The sequence below is a fragment of the Excalfactoria chinensis genome, chromosome 1 (assembly GCF_039878825.1).
Source record: "Excalfactoria chinensis isolate bCotChi1 chromosome 1, bCotChi1.hap2, whole genome shotgun sequence".
NCBI classification, from domain to species: Eukaryota; Metazoa; Chordata; class Aves; order Galliformes; family Phasianidae; genus Excalfactoria; species Excalfactoria chinensis.
Window position 1 is genome coordinate 153,992,465 of NC_092825.1, and position 23,360 is coordinate 154,015,824.

Below are 23,360 nucleotides of genomic sequence, written 5' to 3' on the forward strand. Positions count from 1 at the left end.
TTAAAGTTGAACTTTTTGTATAAATAAGAAAGATATAGTCAACATAGTCACTGATACCTTATATTCTGGTAATATGTAAATTCCTGCTCACAAACAAGACTTCTTACTAGAATTAAGCTAATTGGTTTGTGATTTATTTTTAAGCTAAACTGCAATAATCAGAACTTCAAATGAAGGAAGCCCATGAATAATGGCATGTCATCTGGCACAAGCCAAAAGTTATGTACTCAGGAATGACCTTAGCATGTTAATCCATTTTCAAGGAAAGCTGAACAGTCACGTACCTGCATTGCCTTGAAGGCTGACCCACTTAATTTTCTTCCTGGGAGGCACCTCACCATTCTGCTTCGTCTTCCAGACTAAAATGAGTAGTTACTTACCTGTGAGGCTCTTTACCAAGTTTGATGAAGTACTTCACACACCAACCCAAACTCATACTTGTCTAGAAGGCCCTGTCTTTCTATTGACCTAATTATTAGGCAGACTGCAATAGTTACATATCAGAAGGTGAGCAATATAAATTATATCTAAATATGACTGTAGCTTTTGATTCATAATTCATATTTAAATCATCGTGATTTTTTAAAGTAGCAGGAACTTTTCCTTCAGAAGAATATCAGAATATTGAAAATCTTACAAGCAGTTTTCTTTTTATTTGTTCAGTTTAATGACATTTATGTTGAAAAATATAAAAGAACAAGTATTTAAATTTTAAATTTTCAAGGCCATTGTGAAATTTAATTTCTGATCATAATTTTCTTTGTAATCTTTATTTGAAAAGAGTTTACACTCAGAAAGTAGTAGGACTTAGTTGGTAGTCTGGTCTCACTAAGCTTTTAAAAATGAGCCATTGAAGAGACAGCTCAAATTTATATCTTAACATTATCAATGCAGTGAATTTGGTAGCAGAAAAGTCATATCATTTAAAAGCAAATAATGTTATTGATGAAATATGTTTAAAAAAAGAAAAAAAGACAAGTAAATAATGGTTTTAGTAGTAAGAGTAAGATTAGGAAGATTAGAGAATACACGCACACACACAAAAGGCAATGGAAAAATATTGAGATGAGAATCTTTCAAAAACATTAAAATTGCAAAACCATGACAATATGTGTCAAGAAGGAATAATTTTCTCTTTAACATACCCAAGCTTTTTCTATTAGCACTGAGAGTGCACTGTTCAACTATTTTCTTCAACCTTCAAAGTAGAAAGAAGAATATTTATTTAGAACAAAAGTTTTTGAGTGATATAGCCCCCTTGTTTATTTAGTCAGACATCAAGTACTTGCACATACTCAGTAGAAAGTAGAGTATAGGTATTTAGACACACAGTGATATGACCAACCTTCAAAGTAAATAATTTATTTTCAAGGTTACAGACGTGAATATTATTACAGAACAGGCAAACAGGCAGCCCAGAAACTGCATTTGAAATCAGAGAATACATCATAGAGGGGTGGTCGAAGTCACAGAAGTCAGACTATGACAGCTGACTGAGCTGTAGCCTGTCTACACGGGATCCATAAATAAGATATGCTTTCTACTACAGCCACAATCTCACAGAAAACTGTTCCATGCTTTTTTTCCCTTCCTTAGATTAGTTCAAGGTGTGATTCATCTCCGCAGAAGCTAGGTGTAAAACTGAACCAAACAACTGACATATTTCCAACTGGATCTTTAGGATTGTTTTTTTTTTTTGACATTTCAGGTCTCCTTATCCTTAAAGGCTTTCAAACTCTGATAATGTAAATTTGCATGAGAATCTGCTGATGGTTTCTACTACTTTTTATGATGCCTCAAAATGCTTACCTAAATCACATTGTTGGGTACAGATCAGTATTCATTTTTAATCATTTGCAGATGTGATAGTGGTAGTAAACATCCTGCTTCTCTGCTTAGAGTAATAATTATGGCAATTTGTACCTTGGGGATAATGATTTATTCTTGCTATTACTGCAAGCACTGTTACCACTGAAATTATTCATTAATGTATTTTGGTGGTTTTACAAACTTCCAGAATATCAAATTAAACACATTGAACAACTTGGTCATTGCAAACAACGTTCAAAGGTATACTAACCCAATTCTTTTGTTATCTAAAAAAGTAAGTAAAGAAAAAGTGCTAGAATATCTAGAGCATTCCTTCTTTATCTCTGGAATCAAATGTCTAAAGAAAGTGTTTTCTAATATTCAGTATTGTTGAGAAATTGGAATTTCCATCCTATAAAATTTCTTGGTTTTAATAGATATTTATTTTATTTTATTTTATTTTATTTTATTTTATTTTATTTTATTTTATTTTATTTTATTTTATTTTATTTCTAAGTACAGAAAAAAAAAAAAAAAAAAGGAAAAAAAAATGTAGGTTGCTCTGAAATAATGCCACCTATTTATTTCCATGGAAACCATAACATACATAAAAAGCTCAATAATACTATTTGGTAGATCAAATTCTCAGGTACAAAACAGTGGGTTTTGTTGTTGTTGTTTTGTTGTTGTTTTGTTTTGTTTTGTTTTGTTTTGTTTTGTTTGCAAAAAATATAGATAGTCACCACAACTACCACTTTTGGTAGCAATGAGCAAGAGACTGCACATCAAGCTCATAAAAATTTGCACCCGTGGTGGTAACCTACTGTCACCATTGCCACTGCTGAAACACACCACCCACCATCTCACTGCATTCATATCCACTATTTGGCCTCCAGAAACATTCAGCACGTGTCACTGAATGTCAATGAGCGCCATTTCTTCCATATGGAGAAATTCAGTGGCACACATTTGCTTTAAGATGCCATTCTGTCAAACTGCCTCTCTGCTGCCATCTGTCACATAGCAACAAAACACAATGGAATATTGTCAGGAAGGTTCAGCCTCTACTGCCATACCACCAACATCTGCCACTTTATATCATGGGCTTACATAATAAACATAATAAAACAGGAGACATTACTTTTGGACCAGCACTCATAGATTATTATTATTATTATTATTATAAAGTACACACATTTATTTTGTCTCATATTTCAGTGGTACAGACTTTTAATAAAAATATTTAAAGACAAAATAATTTTCCATAAATTTAATATTCTGTTAATTTACAAATTAAATGCTCTTATTTGCTGTGTGTTACACATTTTGTGCTTTCTCAGTTTTCTTAACTTTTTCAACTTAGAATGAGAAAGAGGACCTTGGTTTTTGACATCATAAATAAAGAGAGTTTTGTATCTGCATATATAGTAATGTTCAATTGTACCTTCAGAATTCCTTCTTTGAAACGGTCAAAGAAATGAAATATTTGTAAGTATTTGTAATTTGATCATTAAATAATAAAGTGCATGGAAAGTTCAGGTCGGTTTTAAAGAACTGTATTAAAAACATAGTGCACTTTTAAGTAGAATTTAAAGTACAAGGAAAAAGAAAAACAAAAAAAAACAAAACAACAACAACAACAACAAAAAAAACAACTTGAAGAGTGGAAAACAACAACAACAACAACAACAACAACAAAAAAAAAAACAGCTTCAACTTCAGCTCTAAATCCCAGCACTTACAATCTGTCACTTTATCACTCATGCTTGAAGTACTTTATTGCTTAATCATGTGATAATCTCTGCCTAAACAATATATGAAAGAATGAAGAAACTGTCTTCTTCAACTCTCACTAGAGTACTTTATGTGAGAAACTAGGTTTGGTCAATATGCATTGGCTCTTCTACTGCTTCTTAAAATTCTGTAAAACTTTGTGTGAAATTCAGAAAGTAGTGAAAAAAGACTCTCCTCCACCAGGATTTTTCTCAGCCCACTTTTAAACATGATCCATAATTTGATCAAATGCTCTTGGGCACTATTAAATAGTAATAATGAACTTCACCTAAAGCCCTTAGTAATTTTGTTCCACATTTCTTTCTCTAATTATCCACTATTCCCTATTTATTATTGCTTCATTCCTTGCCTTGAGGCCTTCTAAAAATACTAAGAATGATAAATTAAACAATACATTTTGGCACTAAGTTAACCAGTGGGGAGAGTTGTAATTTAATGGGTTGTCTTCTGAATTAATTATTTCTGAATTATTTAATTGAAGCTTCTAAACAAAATTTCTTGACACTGAAAGCCAAATCTTCCTATATTCTCTAGCAAAAGGAAAACCAAAGCATTAGAAACCCATCTTTAAATTAAATTCACAGTGTGTCTCTATGCAGATCAATAGAAGATTTCTATTTACAGTTAAACTTAAATTTTTGCTAATGAGAAGTGTCTCCTTTGAAGAGTTGTAACAATTATTCTTCAGGGTAACCACAGAACTGTAACCACCAGGCAAATGACACTCCAGAGTTAGTGTCCACCTCTTTATTTCTTGAATAAATACAAGACATTGGTTTCTGTGTGACATCTTTATACATTTCATAAAAACACATATAAATATATATACATAATTGTTTTTTCTTTTAATGTTAGAACTCTTCATTTACACCCAGTTTTTTCCCAGTTTTTCTTTTAATTCAGTCTCTCTATAAATCGCTTGGTCCCAATTTTCAAAAGAAATATTTTAGTTGTTTTGCAGAACATGACATTTAGATTAAATGCTAAATAGAATATGGCATTTCTGTCTAGCCAAGTTCATATGGAACAACCCGTATTGAAACTTTGCTGAGAATGAGTATATAAGTCTGTCAGCGCATGTTTTTCTGTATTGACACTGAAAATCATTACTAAAGAAATAATTAAACATGCAGCATGACACCTCACTGGGACCAACACAAGGAGGAAAAATCAAATTGTGTGAGCCTTTTGGTACAAAGCCCTACATATTGCAGAAATGTGTTCTTTGCTGAACAAAAGAAGATCATGGAATTCCTGCATTAATAGACATTTGTAAATCTGAGTATTACTCTCTGTCCTACTAATTTATTTCTCTGAGTCAGAGTAGATCTTTAAATACCACTGATACCACTGTTTTCATCAGTTGCTTTTTTTAGTGCAAATTCACTAGCTCCTAAGTAACCACAACAGACAGGAATAAATTCTAAGAAAGCATGCTCTGCTTTCACCATGACAGAGAGAAGAGATACTTATGGTATCAAGACTAACCATTGTATTCTCTCTGGAATGACAGTGATGAAGAAAGTCATACCCCAGTTTCTGATTTTTAGATCAAGGGAAATTTGGCTAAGGACAGCTGTCTGTGGGAGAACTTTCCAGAGAGAAAACAGCAGAAAAAGCAGATTTTAGGTTAACCCAGGACAAAGGGACACAGTAAATTGATCTTTTGGCATGATATGAGAGATGCTTTCTTGCATCTAGGAATACCAAGTTACAGCAGTGATGAAAAGAAGGAAATTATCCAAAGCATTGAAAGACAACTGAGTGACTTTTCTACTCACAAACTGATAGTCTGAGAAGAAGGAAGGAATAAAAATCTGTCCTGTGAAATTGAAGATAGGTAAGATTGCTTTTATTTAATTTGACTCATAATGACACCTCCAGCTTTCTCTGTTATAAAGAATTGCTCTGTTCCAGTATCTTATTTTATGTTTCAAGCATATCTTTGATCTAAAGCCCGGAAGCAAATATGAAGATTGCCTTGCTAAACAACTTCATAAAATAACCATTTTGCCTATGTTTCTCCAATCTCTATGAGCCTCTTAGAGGCAATGGGTTGATGACTATCTTTTATTTTTTTTGTTAGTCTTGATCATCCAGGACATAATTAGTGATAAACTTGCTCTAAATCGTAAATCTTCCAGTTCTAGCTGATTAAATCTACACATAATGACTTCAATCTCTTTAATAAGCTTCCTTAATACGTCTTCCTTTACTTGAAGTCTGAAAGCCGTTAATCATATCTATATTATGTGTAGATGATTTAGCCTCCATTTAACCATCTTTTTATAAATACCTGGCACATGTTTCACAATGAAATGGCTTACAGGGACACATAATGTCAGCTACAGCCAATAAAATTATCCCATTTTCTGGAAACCAATAATATTCGTCTAAAAAATTCAGATTATATTAACTATACATGATAAGTTTAATACATCTCACTGCAGAGAGAAAGAAAAAAAAAAAAGAAAAAAAAAAAGGAAAGCAGGAAAAATATATTTTTTAAAAACAGCACAAAAAAAAAAAAGAAAAGAAAAGAAAAGAAAAAGGAAAAAGTCTTTGATTGTTTTATATTTTTAACCTGTTCTATTAAAGAAAAAAATGGGAAATCTTCTTTCACATCTGAAAATAATGAACATGAAAATCTTCAAATATTCACCAGTTTATACAAATTCTAAACTGAACATGTACTTTTAAAATGTGAAAGCATAATTTGGCTTTAAATAAAACAGATTCACCCTGTGACATATATTGATAGATACGTCTGACTACCTCTGTTAATTCTGGCCACTAAAAAATAGAATTAAAAAACAAACAAAAAAAAAAAAAACAAAAGGATAATCCAAACATTAGAAGATATTTTAGTTCAATAAAACTAACATTTAAAATTAGAACAAAAAAATCAATATATGGAAAAATAAATAATTTTCAGAGCATTTGATTTACTGCTTGTAACTTTTTATCCCTGTGTAAGAGCAGTTCCCATTTCTATGTTTAAAATCATAAGTACAACTTTTAATCTATGCTTGAAAGTAATATTTGACTTAATAATTTAGAAGACTACAAGTACTCTTCATTTGCTTTTCTAAAGTCCTAATCTTCCATATGGGCTATTGGTACAGAACCTACTTCTCTCTCTCTTTATCTATCTATCTGTCTATCTACCTGTCCACCTACCTACCTGCCTACCTACCTGTAATGTTCGGGAGGGAGATGAAAAAGATCTGAGATTCATAGATAAGATCCCAAATAAAGATTAAAGCTATTTTTGTATTCAGTATAATTAGTATTCAGAAAACAAATCTTTCTAACAATTTGTGCATGGTTTTACCACTAGCTGTTTTAGTATAGGTTTGAACTTTTTCTTCTTTAATTTCACTGCAAGATTCATGAGTTGAAGCCTGCTACATTTTCTATTCTATTTTTGAATTTTTCATTATCTCACTGTCATGTACCTGACATCTTCATGCAAATGTACAGAGTGACCTGTTCTGTTCACAGTCATTCAGAGATAAGTACTGTAGTTATTTAGGAGTGAATGCAAAGACTAAAATAGTGTTTGGAGTCTCAGTGTGGATTTTTCAACTGAAATGACACAATAAGATATATTTATGCTCTTTATTGAGTTTTCTATTCAGTTTGTAAAAACTTGGTATTAAAGTATTGATGGGCTCTTTGTACATTAATGGGTTCTTTGATCATCTTAAATGCCTTAGTATTCAATTTGTACAAATTATAAGCACATTTTAAGGAATTAGAATTAGGAATTACTAATTAGAAAATTAGTAATATTTTTGTGTATTGATAAAATATAAATCACTTAGAAAGTTATTCAAAACACATAATCAGATCCGTTTTGACTAACATATTACATACACAAAATTAAATGCTTATAGGCAAACGTTGTCTAGTTCTTTAACTGAGAAAGACAGAGCCAGATCTTCATACTGGCACAGGCTTTTTTGTTGTGATATAGTCAAAGAATTCTTGTGGAAATGGCTGTGTACCATTTAACTGTAATTCATAGTGATATCTACACATCTATCCAGGATTTCCTGTGCAAGAGTACCTATTCAATTACCACAAAAAGTATGTAAGTGATGCGATTCTAACGTATTTGTAAAGTGAATTCCGAACTCCATACTGTCTCTGATGTTCTGTTCATCTGTAGACTTTTGCAAATGGTAGAGGTTAGAATGAAATAGTCATATTTCACCAACCTAATTCAAAGCAAATACTGTAGTCCTATTTTCCCAAATATCCTCATAACATTTTGTGAATGGAAAATAAGAAAGATTCAGTGTTAGGGAATTGAATAAAAATTCCAAATACTTGAAATCGTTCTTAGAGAATATGTTTTTTATCAGACCGATCTGTGAGGTAGGAGGCAAGGATCAAATTTGATTTCTACCATCATACTGTTTTAGCTAGTAAGGAAACTTCCTTTAACACTAGGATGATCACTCTGGTAGACTTGTACTGGGAGGTCCTGAATTTTCTTAAAGTTTGGAGGTGATTTTCTCACAGCAGTGGACACACAGCTTAGCAGGCAAGAATATCCAAATTTTGAAGAGAGAGTTTGTAAAATTGAAATAATTCTGAGTCTCTATGCCAGAAGATCTAACCTATCTTTCATTGCTGCTGAAAATCTTAACAGCGTTCTTCTCTGCAGTCTGCCTGAGAGACACATTCTTTATCCCTGAACTTTACACCTTTATACATGACCACCCTGATAATCTTTTCTGTGGCCCTCATATTATGACACATAAGGCAGTTTAAATAAAGGAAAAAACGCTAAAACATTTTCTTTGTCCTGCTCTCTGGTATAAAGACAATGGGGAGTCATATCTGGCCTCTGAAGTTTAATTTCTGCATCAGTAAATTAGAATGAGTTCCAGTTGCAAAGATTTTTTCTTCCTTGTCTGAGCAAGAAGGAACAGTCATTAATTACATATTATGGACACATTAGATTTCCTTAGCAGATACTCTTATGTGTGGTAGGCCAACAGTTCTCTTGTATTACATTATGATTTCTAGAATGAGCAAGTGAATCTATTATTGGCATGTTTCTAACTTTATTGTATGATTTGCAAGATTTTTTTTTTGTTTAGTGTCATTGTCCTGAGGGAGGCAGAGAAAAAAGCAATAGAATAAGATTGACTGTAAATCTCTGAGGACTCTCAAAGAGCCAGTTCTCTTGCAGGGCTTCACTGTGGAGAAGACTAAGGTTGCATTGTTTGATTATCTCTGTTTTCAAGATAATGTGCTATGAATACTAATGTTAAGTGACAACAGTAGCAGGTGTAGTGTGAATATATGATAAATAATAATAAAATGAGTTTATAATCTGTTATTTACATCTTTTACAGAGTAAATATGTCTAATCTACAATAAGTATATGATAGGCAAGGTTGTAATTTCATCTGGTCTCACCTTCTGCCACAAGTTACATCAGGTTGCTCAAGACCTTGTACAACTATGTTTCGAAAATCTACAAAAGTCAAGATTATCCAGTCTCTCTGAATGATCTGTTCCAGTGTCTGATTATCCTCACTCTGAATCTCTTTCTCCATCTTTCTGTCTATCATGATTCCATCTGTCTATCTATCTGTCTATCTATTTTTTATTTACCTATTTATAAATAGAATTTCCATTATGGCAACTTTTGGCCTTTGCCTCATGACCTTTCACTTTGTGATTCTTGGGGGACTCTGTCTTCTCTGTAACAGTCCAAATACAGAAGAATGCAGCAAACATCTTAGCCTTCTCAGTGTTGAAGAAAATCACCTTCTTCCACCTTTCTTAATCTCATGTGCTCCAATATTGTCATCATTTTACCAACTCCCTGTTAAGATTGATTTCATGTATTTGGTAAGCCCAAAGTGTAAAAACAGTCCCTCAAGCAAAGCTTTAGAAATGCCATGCAGATGAGAGCAATCATTTCATTTTATCAGATGAAATTATCTCTAACAGTAAGCTGTTAACCTTCGCTGAAACAAAGACTCAATGGAACTCATGTTTTGCATACTGACAAACAGGACCACTAAAACAATTTCACACAAAATAAATCCCCTGCCTACGCTGTGGCATGGGGCTATTCCATTCCAAGCACAGAATTCAGCATTTGCTGTGGTTAAACTCCACTAGGTTTTTGTCAACAAACTCCTCCAGGTTTGTCAGTGGTTTATGGGCTCGTTTGGCCCTCAGAATGGCAGTTTACTAAATGCTCTCCAAATTTTATTTCTTCAGAAAACACATTGTTCTTTCCCCCTTTCCATGTTGTTCCTCAAGATCTTAACAGTATCAGACCCAGTGATAAAAGGAGCACAACTCATAAAGATGTCTTTGAATTGTTGACTACCTATGAGCAAATTTTTCACCAGTCCAAGCAATTTTGTCAGCCTTGTTCTTTATATTTCCAGGCCATTTTCTCCCAGTTTGACTTCAGGGATACCACAGGTCACCCTGCTGAATTTGTTCACTCAGAAACTCATCTTCATATAAAAAACAATCATACTTAATAGGCATAATTTACCCTTGGTGAATCAATGCTGGCTATTCCCTACTACCTTTTTGTCCTTCACATGCTTGGAATTAGCTTCCAAATGGATTTTTTTTTTTTTATTTTTTTTTTACTTTTTCCTCAGAGACAGTGTGCATTACATTGGAGTGTCTTTACCTTACAGAAGATGGCATAATATTTTCCTTTCCTAGTCTTCAGGGGACTCCTTTGACAGGCACAGCACTTCGAAGGTAAGAGAGGGACCTTGAAATGGCATGTGTCAGGTCCCTCAGCACTTCTGAATGTCTTTAGTCTGTTCTCATTGCATGGTTATACAGTTTGTAAACATGGTCCCTAGCATCATATTTATTTCTGCTGTTACACTGTACTTCATGTAGTTAGACATCAGAGGCATGACAGCAGACATCCCAAGTATGGATTTCAAGTTTCTTTCATCAACAAGTCACTAGCAATTGGCTTATATCTTCATCATACTTATCTTTTTTTTTTTTTTTTCTTTTATTTTTTCTTTCTTTCTTTGCCTTTATTTTTAACCAATTTCTGTAGCCACTACAATTACAGAAGTCCTGCTTCTTGCCTTCCTTTCTCATTCCTAATCAGTTTCAACTACAAGTGAGCTTTAGGTCTAATTACAACTGAACTGGATCTGATTTGGATAGAATTAACTTTTCCTACAGTAGCCCATATAGTGCTGTACTCTGCACTTGTGGATAGAAGAATGTTAATATCAAAACAGTGCTTTGATTTTTGCTGACCAATTCTGGTAGAACATCAGGGCTGTCTCTCTAATTTGCCCTCTTCTTCAAAGGTTACCAGGCTGGGGTTGGAGGTAAAAAAAAGGTGGGGAGGAGACACAGCTGGGACAGATAACCTAAAGTGACCAAAGGGATACTGAATACCATACATATATCTGTAGCTGTGTGTACAGCTAATTTTTTGTCAGTGGAGACTGTGAACAGAGCAAGAGGAAATGTCACAGAACTTTAACCATATGAAATTCTACTTAATACTATCATTACTTATGTTTAGTTATAGTTACATTGAAACCATTTAAGATGATTCACAGAGTCTCTGTCCTTGAAGGCACTGAAAAACAGACTGGAAGTAGTTCTGAGACAGCTGCTGTAAACTGACTGCTTTTAGTTTAGGCTTGGGCAGTTTGCATGAGTACCTTCCAGCCTCAGAGATTCTGTGTTTCTATGTCTGTGACCTCACAAATTCTGTTTCAGAACTGCTTGTCCAATTCAGTAGCACTTCACTTTGTTTGTTTGTTTGCTTGCTTGCTTGTTGCAAACATTTAGAAGACAGATTTTGCTCTGTACATTTCAGAAAGATCTTTAATTAATGGAAGTAAAGAGACTGATCTGCAAATGAGTGTTTTTGTGTTTGATTACACATTCTTGAGTGCAATTATGGGGATTCACTTCAAAAAATACTATCATGCCCCTTCATACTGTATATTCATGTCCACTGGAACGATTTGTACTTTAAACCTTTGAGCAGATCTAATCAGCTAATTTAAAAGAAATTAGCTTACTAGAAATATATGTTTCCCTTCTTCCTCCTTACATATAAAGGCCACCATAATTATCAGAATACCATATTTAAATCAGTCATACAACCTACTGTAACCTAATTTTGTGTGCTTTTAGCTTACTTTCATTTTTAAATACTGCTTCACATAGTCTAAGCATTGGCATGTTGGCCAGTGACAGAGATGATTTTTTTTTATCACTTACATTGAATGTCCCTTATTTAATTTCTGTGTCTCATAAGTCCAAATGGTGTTGGGAGCTGAAGAACAAGACAATTCTTCAGAGAAACATAGAATTATACATTTCTTGGCTAAAAGTCCCACTTTCATCAGAATTCAACATGAAAAAAAGTGGAACTGGGATGAAGTCTACCTAATATATACACCTGACTATTGCTTGTACTTTACGAACTTTTTAAATAATTCCAACTAGAATTAGTGTTACATTCCCATAGTAATGAAGTCAGCTCCTAAATGAAAATGGGCAAAAATGTTCTGTGGGACTCTGTCCTGTTCTTTTTTGATACTATGATATCAGCCTAATCATAAGCAAAAATAAATTGTTTCCTTGAATGCTTCTAGGAATATATTGCAGGTATCTAAAAGACCTTGGTAATATATTTGGTATTCATCCGGAGTTGAATACCTGATACTCAAACAGTTGCTTATGGACAGACAACTAATGCTACGTGATACTTTAGTTCATCTGCATGGAGATGGCAGACAAAGTACCATGAAGAAAGCTATACATATTTGTGTCATGAGACCCTCACTCCAGCACCACACAGCTCTGCACAGGCAATCCAGTACATCCCAACTTCTCTCAGATATCTTGTTTATCTGCATTGTGTACAACTGAGTGGGGATCTGATTCCCAGTTAATTGTGCAGTATAATTGAAGATTAGTGAACAAAGTACAAGTAGACATGACAGCACTGTAAAGCATGATCTGAGAACTTTTATCTTTACCAGATACCTGTAAAAATGAACAACAGAGTCCTCTAGATCTTGTTCTTTTATCCGTATATTGAAACTAAAAAGAGAAATAGTGATCTTGGTATTTAAAAAAAAAAAAAAAAAAAAAAAGACTGGATTAAGAGTCACAGTGAGAAAGAGAACAGGCACAACATTTTTTATCATATTTGGCTATGAGGTTACTGTGAAGATACTGGGATTAAGGAAAGGATCTGGGAATGGCTTTGAGGAAATTACTATGAGTGATCATACTCCAACAAATTCAGAGTAAGGAAACCTAAACAATTTTCTACAATGTTTCAAGACATAACCTGTGTGTTCGACAACTTATGCAAAGATTTAGAACAAGTGAGCATTAATACTGTGGAAAGCTATGTTCTGTAAATAACTCTAGTTTACCTGATGGCTATAACATATATACATATCTCTGTAATAAGCAAAAGTTCTGTATTTTCACTGTAGACTAGATAGTGAATTATATAAAGAAACACAATAATAGAAAATCAAATCTGATTCATTTGTGTTTTTTTGTTTGTTTTGTTTTTGTTTGGTTTGGTTTTGGTGGTGTTTCGGTTTTGCTCAAAATTCTTAATTTACAGTACAAAAATTATTTGTCATAGTGACAGTGACTTCTTTGGCAACAGTTCATCATTAAAGGAAGATGTCAGCATTAAATGTTAGGCTAGTCTTCTCAGTGCCATAATAAAAATAACTCCTGTACGGTTAAGAGTAGCAGAAATGACTAGAATGTACCATACCATTGCCCACAGTCATCTATGTGAAGTGTTCCACTGTAAATTAGAAATAAATACACAGCTGCATTACACAGTTGGGCATGACTTTGTTTACTGTAATATATATATATATATTATATATATATATATATAAAAAATCCTCATTCACTTGAAGACTATTTAAAAGGGTTGATTTTTTCTCCCATCTCTAGTGCCTTGAAGCATGACAGTATTAAACTGCTTGTGATATCTGTTTGTTATTGTGCATTTCAGGGGAAAATAATCATTTGCCTTCTTGATTGACTTCAAGACAACAATTACGCTGAATATTTGAAAATGTAAGTATACTACAATCAGTTAGTTTGAATCTCTCTTCACAAAAGATCATCATTTGCATCTCATAGTATGAAATTCAAAATAACTACTCTATTACTCAATCAAAATGATAATGAATATTCCTTTCTAATTGCTGTCCAAACTATTTACTGCAGAGAAATAAATTATGAATAAGTTATTTGATCCTCTGTAATTGGTTATCTTTGTCTAGCTGTCAGGTGACCACCAGGATGCTCTCTTTCTCTTCCTCTTCAGAAGAACAGGGAAAGAAAATACTATGAAAAAAATCATAGGTTAAGGGAAAGATAGGAAAATTGCTCACCACTTTCTATCACAGACAAAATAGTCTCAACAGTAAAAATAATATATATATATATTAAAAAAAAAAAAAAAAAAAAAAAAAGAGATACCTTTCCCACAACCCATATCTCTTACTAACTTCAACTTCTTTCCCAAATATTGTGTCTTCTGCCACTTACCAACTGGTTCAGAGAGATAGAAAATCGAATACATGGACAATTCCTAACACTTTTTCATTGATACTTCTTCCTTCTCATACATCTTCCTCAAGGATGAGGTCCCTCCTAGAGGATACAGCCTTCATGAACTGATCCATGAACTGTGGATCCTCTTCATGGAGTACAGTCCTTTAGGAACAGAATCTTCCATTATGAACACTCATTTGGTTGCATCTCCTACCAAAATCCTGCTCCTGTGTGGGCTCTCCGTGTGCTATATCCTTCTCTGGCCACATCCACCTGCTGCAGTGTGGGCTTTTCCACAAGATGCAGTGTAGAACCCTGTTATGATGTGGTCTTCCATTGGCTTCAGGGGACCACAGCTGCTTCACCATGGTTCTCTCAATGCACTGTAGGAAAGTTCTGCTCCAGAACCCAAATCACCTCCTTATTCTCTGCAGGGCTGTTTATTTCACGTTTTTCTTCTCTTTTACAGTTTTTGCACAGATTATTTTAATCTTAAATATCACAGAAACAACAGCATTGCTGATATGACTCAGATTTGGCCACCAGTGTGTCCCTCTTGGATCTGTTTATGCTTGTCGTGGTGGTAATTCCTGGTCTCTTTTCACAGCAGCCACTCCTGTAGACTCACTGCTACCAAAGCTTTGCCTCAAAATTCCAATAAATCCTTCAAGCTGTGATACCGTACACCAGAGACAGAAGGTGAGTGCCTCCTTTGCTTTCACCTTGTGCTTGGGGTAGAAAATTTTAAACTTAAATTTGAAAAAAGTAACAAAACCTTTGTGAAAAAAAAATAGGGTAAGATCAAACTCAAGTCTTAAAGTAAAAAGAATGATTTCTGAGTTGGTCTCTGTTACCTTCCTTCATATTCAATGGAAAGAAGGAGCTACTTTAAAGAGCAATTCATCTAATTCTGAGACAAGAAACTGCAGTAGGTTAGATGAATCACCTTGAATCCTTATTCATGGGACTGCTTTGGTATACAGGCCTGTGGCTATGAAGGCAAATGGGAACGTTATTTTAGATTAAATGGATAGATGGCTAAAGTTAAGTAAGATTAATCCCACCCTTAGTACCTAATGTTTTGTATGTTTTCCACATCATTTCCAAGCCTCAACATGTGGACTACAGTGTTCTAACACTAATCTAATTCTTAGATGATATGTATACTATTTATTGTGTGAGAGTGGGTGGTTAAAATTACTGAAGGAGTAAGAATAGGAGTGGCAAACCACAGAGATTTATCCCCATGCCTCTTCAGAGTGCACTGTATATTAGAACTGCCTTAGCAATAGAGGCATAAAACTGCTGAGTTGTAGATCTGACCTGAGCTGGTAAGAGCAATGTACAGTTCTCACTCTGTTTAATTCACCTTAGTTAGAAAGTTGATCCTTCTGATCTGAGAATTTTAATAAGAAGACTGTGATATGATAGAAACCCAGAAATAATTTTAAAATAAAAGAGAATAGATAATACATTCAGTGAGTGCTAGTGAACCTGTGACTTTGTTTTTAATGAATTGCTGCAGATTTAAATAACAGTTTAATATATACCATTCAAATAAGTTGCCTGGTGAATAGGATGCCAGGAGACTTTGCTTACCCTTGCATTTATTTCCTACTTTATTTCTCAGTCTGATTAGAGAAAATTACTTAATATTCAAGGCATCTCAATGAGCAAAGTGTGTTGTATATTATTAATTGTTTGAGATCACTGCTAGAAACAATTGTACAAAAAGCAGATATCATTTCTTTTTAAAATGCAAGACTGATTTTCTGACAATGAAGAGTATTATTAGAGGTCACCATGTTGTCTATAATAGTCCAGAGGATTGCTCCTGCATCTATTGCATGAACAAAATATACTGAGCATTTACTTTATGTAGCTGTTGATTAAAAATGCATGAAATACAGTTCTCTTGAAAATATAATGAAGTGCATACTGAGATTTCTCAGATATTTGGAAATCTATTCAGTTTATGAAAGGCTTTTGCCAAAATTAACCAAGGAGGGTCCCCGCTTCTTCATAATTTTTCTTACAAAATGTCACAGCTTCCTGAAAAACGAGAAACTTCAAATATAATGGTTATTATATTCCTTATAAAATATAACAAAGAAATTGTCGAATTATTGTCCTGATTCTTGTTCCCTTTGCATGTTAATATTAGGGACATGAAACCTCTGTAAGCCTTCTTGCCCCTGGCTGATCTCCCCACAGTACACCTCCAACTCCAGCCATAAGCCTGAGAGACCCATTTCAGCCTTTTAATCATCAGTGCCTGTCTCAGCAATGCTGCAGGAATTTCAGACACAGCTCTTCCACAGCCTTGTTCATTCTGATCATGAAGTCCCTTGATTTGAACCCCAGCCTGTCCACTGTGTGTCTGTGGACAATCCATCACTGCTTGGCCACAAAAAGTTCCAATTAAGCCCTGAACCTATTGGCTTTCCAGCTTGACCTCAGACTATGACCACATCACTACAATGTGTTCTCATGAGACTGACTATCCATTGGCCCTGACCTATGCATTGGTCCTGACTGCCTCATTGGGTACTGTGAGGCAAGTCCAGCTGTCCCTTGGTGCCTTCCCTGACAATAAAACACCAGTACTTATACTCAGTCCTTATTATATTAGGATGACGGGTTGTTGTGTTGGCTTTTGAGATGCATTAAGAAACGTACGATTGTCCCTGGTAGGGATAGATACCACTTTGATATCCAAAGTAATGTATTCCCAGTAGTATTCCAGGAACCATTTAGTAGAAGGTAAAATAAATCAAATTAAGCAAAAAGGCTGTAGATAGTCTTGCACGTCCGTCCTTCCTTCCTTCCTTCCTTCCTTCCTTCCTTCCTTCCTTCCTTCCTTCCTTCCTTCCTTCCTTCCTTCCTTCCTTCCTTCCTCCCTTAACTGATAAGTGGATAAACAAAGGACAGCTTCTCAATAGTTAAGCATTCTTTGCATTAGACAATAACAGTTGTTTACTGTCTAGAAGAAAATACATAACCATAACAAACAGAATACATAAGGCAAATAAATAATGCTTAGAAGCATGTTCAAAGATTTACTGACTTCATTCAAAATTTGGAGAAACACTGCAGTGGAAAGATTAACTTTTATTTCTCTAAATGGTTTCTATATTAATATGTGGGAAACACATATTGATGTGAAAAATTTACCAAATATGTTCCCAGAAAGCCACACAAAAGGGAAATACATTTTGAACTGTGCGTATTGATTCAGCACATATTTCAGCTGAGATCTTCTTGACTGTGCATAACACTTTCATGGCTTAACATTTCTTAAAGTCTCTATTCCTCAAGAAAAAAATATGAATGCTTATACAACCCAACCACATTATTTAGCCATAGCATATAACAAATAGCATTTGTCTACCAGGAAAAACAAAACAAAACATTAATTTAATTTTGTGGCTCAAAATTACATACTAGACATGTAAATTTCTTGTTTCTGTGTTATTTTTCATCCATGTTAATATCCTTATCTAAAGAAATCTAAGAACTTCCTGCACTTTCTACTTTTAGAAAATACAGAGAATTGAGTCAGATCATAAAAATCAGTGGATTAAGAACATTAGCCAAGAAAATAATACTTGAAGATTTATAAATTAAAGTCTGTTCTTACTAACCATGCAAAAACAAGAATTTTGCTTTTATCCTACTTATACTGTTGCCGTAATACTAAACAGAAGAAAGTTGACATGTCTGTAATCTTTAGTGAATCTAATAATCATTTCTCCTCCTGCTGTCCAAATATTAACCTGTGACATGATTTGAGATATTGCTCTCATCAGTGCCAAATGTCTGACAGGTGCAGTATACATATTATTTATAGATGAATAGAGGTTTAAAACTTGTAATAAAAATCCAGCAATATATATATATATATATCCCTTATGTTGATGTGTACAATCTTTTGATTCATAAATTTGAACTGGAATATATTTTCTTCTGAGCTCCTAAATTCCTGAAAGATTAAACCAAAAAGGATTTGTCCATCACAACACATTACATATTTAATATGCTAAACAAAGGGAATTTACAAGGATAAACTTATTTTTAAAAGCTTTTGTGCTTGTAAACCAGGCTTTCTGTATTGAGACTATTTTAATATAGAATAACTGATAAAATGTTACTGAGTCATCTTTCTTCCTATTAGAATTAGAAAGCAAAATGAAATTGGCATAAATTACAAAATATAATAGACATTTTAAAGCCTTAGTGATTTCTTTCACCATTGCATTGATTTTATTATTATTATTCAACATAGCTAGGAGAGCAACTGTAGTTCATAAGTAATATGTAACAAATCAACTTCTTTCAAATCTCAGAGAACTTTGGTATGAAAATGTGCTGCAAAAGAACTCAAGCCAGTTAGTCTCCCATATTCCTGGCTTGTGTTCAAAGCGGGAAGAAAAATGCTTTCCAGAGCTTGAGCAGAAGTGGCAGGGGCAGTGAAGCACCTTAATAATAGTTATGCCTGTGTAAACAAACATGCATAGAACATTTCACACTGGGAAGAGGAATACTGAGGGCAGTGAAGGGAAATTGTTGAGCTGTAAATGAAGATGTATAATAGAACAGAATAGAAAACTATGTGATGTCACTACTTTAGCCTAGTTTTATAACTGAACCAGTAAATAAGTCTGAAACATGTCAGCATTTGTATTTTTATATGTGCAGATTTCTTCATTATTATCATCAGAACAGAAGGAAAGATATGAAAAATGACAGAATATTTTGTCTCTTCTTCCTGGTGCTTTTGCCACTGAATCCATAATTAAAACTGGAAGAGTTTCTTGCCTTATTTCTCTACATTTCTTTAGAACTTATTAAAAAAGAGATGTACTTTAATTGCTCACCTGCTGCTGCTGCTGCTTGCTCTGAATGTTAATTCATTCAAATCCAAATATTTTGTTCAAACCATTACTGTCTTTACAAACTTTCATAAGATCTAAGACTCAGTAGAGAAACAATCTATAACTGAGCCCTGAAATATGAATGTGTGGCATTTGCATAGGAATTCTCTTGAAATAACGTAGTTTACATTTAGCCAGGGTTGATATCAGAGAAAACTTTATCAAAACTTTTTAAATTAGGCCATTCATTCTGCTGTTGTGTTCTGCTGGAACACAAAGTCCAAAAAGCAAAATACTAGCTTGACTAGATACAAACATTTTTCTCTTTTTTTTCTCATGCATTAGTCTGCTCAGTACTTTTTATTGATGCTGACCAACATTTACATAGCTCTTGAAAGAGTTCATTCAAAGGTTCAGGCTACAGACACTCCAGACTATAATGCCTTTATAATCATGGAAGGTTTACTGGTTGTTGTTGTTTGTTTGTTTTTTCCCAGAAATCAGCCCTGCCTTTTTACAATTACCCTATTACTCCTTTAGTTTACCACATTGACTGTGATTCTAGATCTATCAGGTCTTTCTGGGAAACATAAGAATTGAAGAAAGGACATATAAAGAATATGCGAGCCTTTCTTAACAAATTTTACAACTTTTTTGTCAAACAGTAAAATGAAGCAAAAAGCAAAACAAAACTAAAAAAAAAAAAAAAAAAAAAAAAACCACAAAAAAGCAAAACAAAACCCACCCAGATTAATAAACTGCTAGTATAGTCAGTCAGCAGGCAGGCATTACACTGCGAGGCATCCGATGTCAGATACCTCCCCTCTTGGTTTTTGGTCCCTTTGTTATCCTCCGGCCAACATGACATTCCTGGGCGCTTGGATCAGTGCCTCCTGAGATGGCTATCTCCCTCGAGATAAGCCCACACAAAAGACTGCTTCCTGGTCATTAAGCTGCAACTTCTCTCTCTCTCTCCAACTAAAGATTTTGATAACTTTGAGCAGGACTTGTCTGGACATGTCCATCTGTGTCCTTTAAACAAAAGATTTATCAACCCTTGACCAGGACTTGCCTGGACTCATCCTCATCAATCTTTGAGACAAAGGTGCAAAAGAATCACCTCTTACACCAGTTAAAATGTATCATTGCAAAATCTGCAAAATTACCATAAAACCGCTGGTCCAAAGAAAAAGCACAGGGGGAGAGAGCAGCAGCAATGTGGCTGGCCTTGGGCAGCAAGCAGGTAGCAGGAAGAAGCCACAGGGTAAGTCCAGGAGGAGGCAGCAGGACTCATAGAGAATCTGTCAGCAAGCAGGGCTTCCATAGTGAGGGATCTGCCAATGCCCTCTTGTTCTTCAGCACGCAGGCATCGTGCTGTGAGAAATCTGTTGTCAGAAACTGAACTCCATGTTTGCCAATCCCTCTTTTATCCTCCTCTTTTTTTTCTGCCTACGTGTTCATCCTATAAGATTTTAGTTTTTTTTTTTTTGTTGTTGTTGTTATTTTTTTTTCTTCCCGCATATGTCACGCCATTAGTGGATAGAATAGCTTGTAGTAATCTACTGTGGGATCTACGTGGTTAGAAAATCACTAGTTTTTTGTTTGTTTTTTTGTTTGTTTGTTTTCTCATATATTTCTTTCCACCTCTGCAAAGATTTCCTCTCCAGTCAATGCATTTATTTTAATCATTAGCTTTCAAAGCTGATATTATTTTTATATTTTGTATCCAAACTTCTAAGCAATGCTACTTCCAACACAATAAAGTGCAAAGGAGACATTTAGATTTACCTTTATAGGTTAAATTAGAGAAGGGTTGGAGGGCAGATGGGTGAGGGAACAAGCTTCTAATTAAATTCAGTTTCTACAGGTTTAAGTAGTAAAGAGTCCTAAGATAAAGTATGCCATTTAAGTGGTATTGCTCCTTGAAAAGAGAAGTCTAATGATAATGTATAATCATGATGCAGCATAAACAACAATGCAACTGGGTTTTGTTTATCTAATATGTAAGCCAATACAAGGACAGTACAACAATCTGTTTACTGGCAGGTAAATTTCTCATTCAGTTAGGCGATAGCTCTTCTGAAAAAGCAAACACAGAGCTTAATTGATAGTGAATGTTTAATTCATTTTCATAAAAATCAATAGTGTTTCTCAAGGGGATTACAATGAATTAATTCATTTATCTAGATCTTTAAATCTGATGCATAGCAAACACAAGACGTTTAACAAAGGTTAAAGAGTGCTTGTTGAGAGGCCATCAAGATAGCAACATCATCTTGATTTGTTTGATTTCTTAACATCATGAGGATTTGTGAATGCGTGTGTGTTAAATTATCTATGTCATTCCAGTGTGCAACCAGCAGTTCACATCACAGTTCTATTACTACAAAATTATCACTCATGCAAATCAATGTACATGAAATAATGTCAAAACAGGAATAATAATACTACTTTTTTTCTAAATAGTAGTGAAATTAGAATCACAGAACCATGGCAAGTTTGGTGCCTTGACCACTTTACTGAGGAACCTGTTCCAGGGCTCAAACACCATCTCAGTGCAGACTTCTTTTCTGTCAGTGACACTAGAAAGACTAAAAACTGCCCCTCTGCTTCTCTTGTGAGAAAGGTGTAGGCTGCCATGAGGCTTCTCTTCAGTCTTGCCTTCTTTGGGTTAATAAAACCTAGGGGCCTCAGCTGTTCCTCATATATCTTGACCTGTAGACCCTTTACCATCTTTGTTGCTCTTAAACATTCTGTGAAAACTGTAACAGATGCTGAATGTTAAATGTTAGTAATAATGTAAACAACATAAAGACCTAATGTACAGTAACCACTTCTACAAGCATGCTTTTAGACTTCCTCTGACATAAGTTATTAACAGTTCTGAAAAGAGTGAAAAGAATGAGGAATAGAAAAAAAAAAAAAGTAAGAGCCTAAAAATCAAAGGGCTTTCATACTGGTCCAGTGTTATTGATTTGTTTTTGAATTCTTTGTTTATTCCACCACACTTATAGATTTTTGTTGTTGTTGTTTCGTTATCTGTGTGGTGTTTTGTGGAATTATTTTATTTATTTTTTTTGTGAAACCATTGTACATTTTCTGTCTGCTATAAATCGCAAAACATACATTCAAAAATGAAACAAAAAAGGAAATAAGCCAAAATTCCAAATAAATATATCTCTTGTCATAGATTAAAATAGTGTTCTAAATTATGCATTAAATTTAAATACACAATTACCTGCATTTTGTAAAACATTTGCATATGTATATGCATATACATACAGCTTTATCCATGTAAATACAAGTGCTGAAACTTTTTGTTGCTACTATTGCTGTTGGAATATTGTAATTATGACCAGGAGAGTAGGTGATCTTGCTGAGAGTGGATGTTTGAAAGTATAGTAGTGAAGATATTGAGAACAAGGAAGGTTCTTTTCAACATTGTGAACTTGGGAAAGTTTTGGATAATATACATTCAGCATTTTAAAATGGATATGATGCCATTTAGTGTTTATGATAATTGATCCAAACATAATGGCCGGTCAATAAGATAACCATGAATAGATTGCAAGAGCTTGTCTGAAGGTCTTCGCAAGGTCTGACTTCTGCCATGCAGATTCTATAACAACATAAGGTAAACAAGAGTTTGAATAAATAGAAAATTATCTATGTATTTTATCTAATTAAAAATGTAGACATTTATAGACCTTTCTAAGTAGCAAATATAGCTCAAGTGCTAGTAAAAAAAAAAAAAAAAAAAAAAAAAAAAGACAAGAAAGTTCTGTGCAAGTCCCTTGCAAGTGAGAAATTGACTGAACATTATATCTTGCTCAAAAGCTTCCTAATAGCATTCCTGATCTTAGACCTGAGGAGTCATTAAACTTCAATGTGAAGAGGGGCTAGTCTACAATTGGGAACCTCCAATCCCTTCACAAGATAGTCACATATAAGTACAGGTCACTATTTCTTGATGGTGTTAGTCTTGATTCTGTACTTGCTACACCACCTCAATTAATCTGACATCGAAGGGAGATGCCTCATACCTTTTTTCACAGATGTTTTTTCTCTTATCTGCCACATCCAAAGCTTCTTAACTTTAGCAGATACATTTAGGTCAAATATCCTAGCAAAATATTTTTATTTAAAGTTTATTTAAAGTTTATTTAAAGTTTATTTAAAGTTTATTTAAAGTTTATTTAAAGTTTATTTAAAGTTTATTTAAAGTTTATTTAAAGTTTATTTAAAGTTTATTTAAAGTTTATTTAAAGTTTATTTAAAGTTTATTTAAAGTTT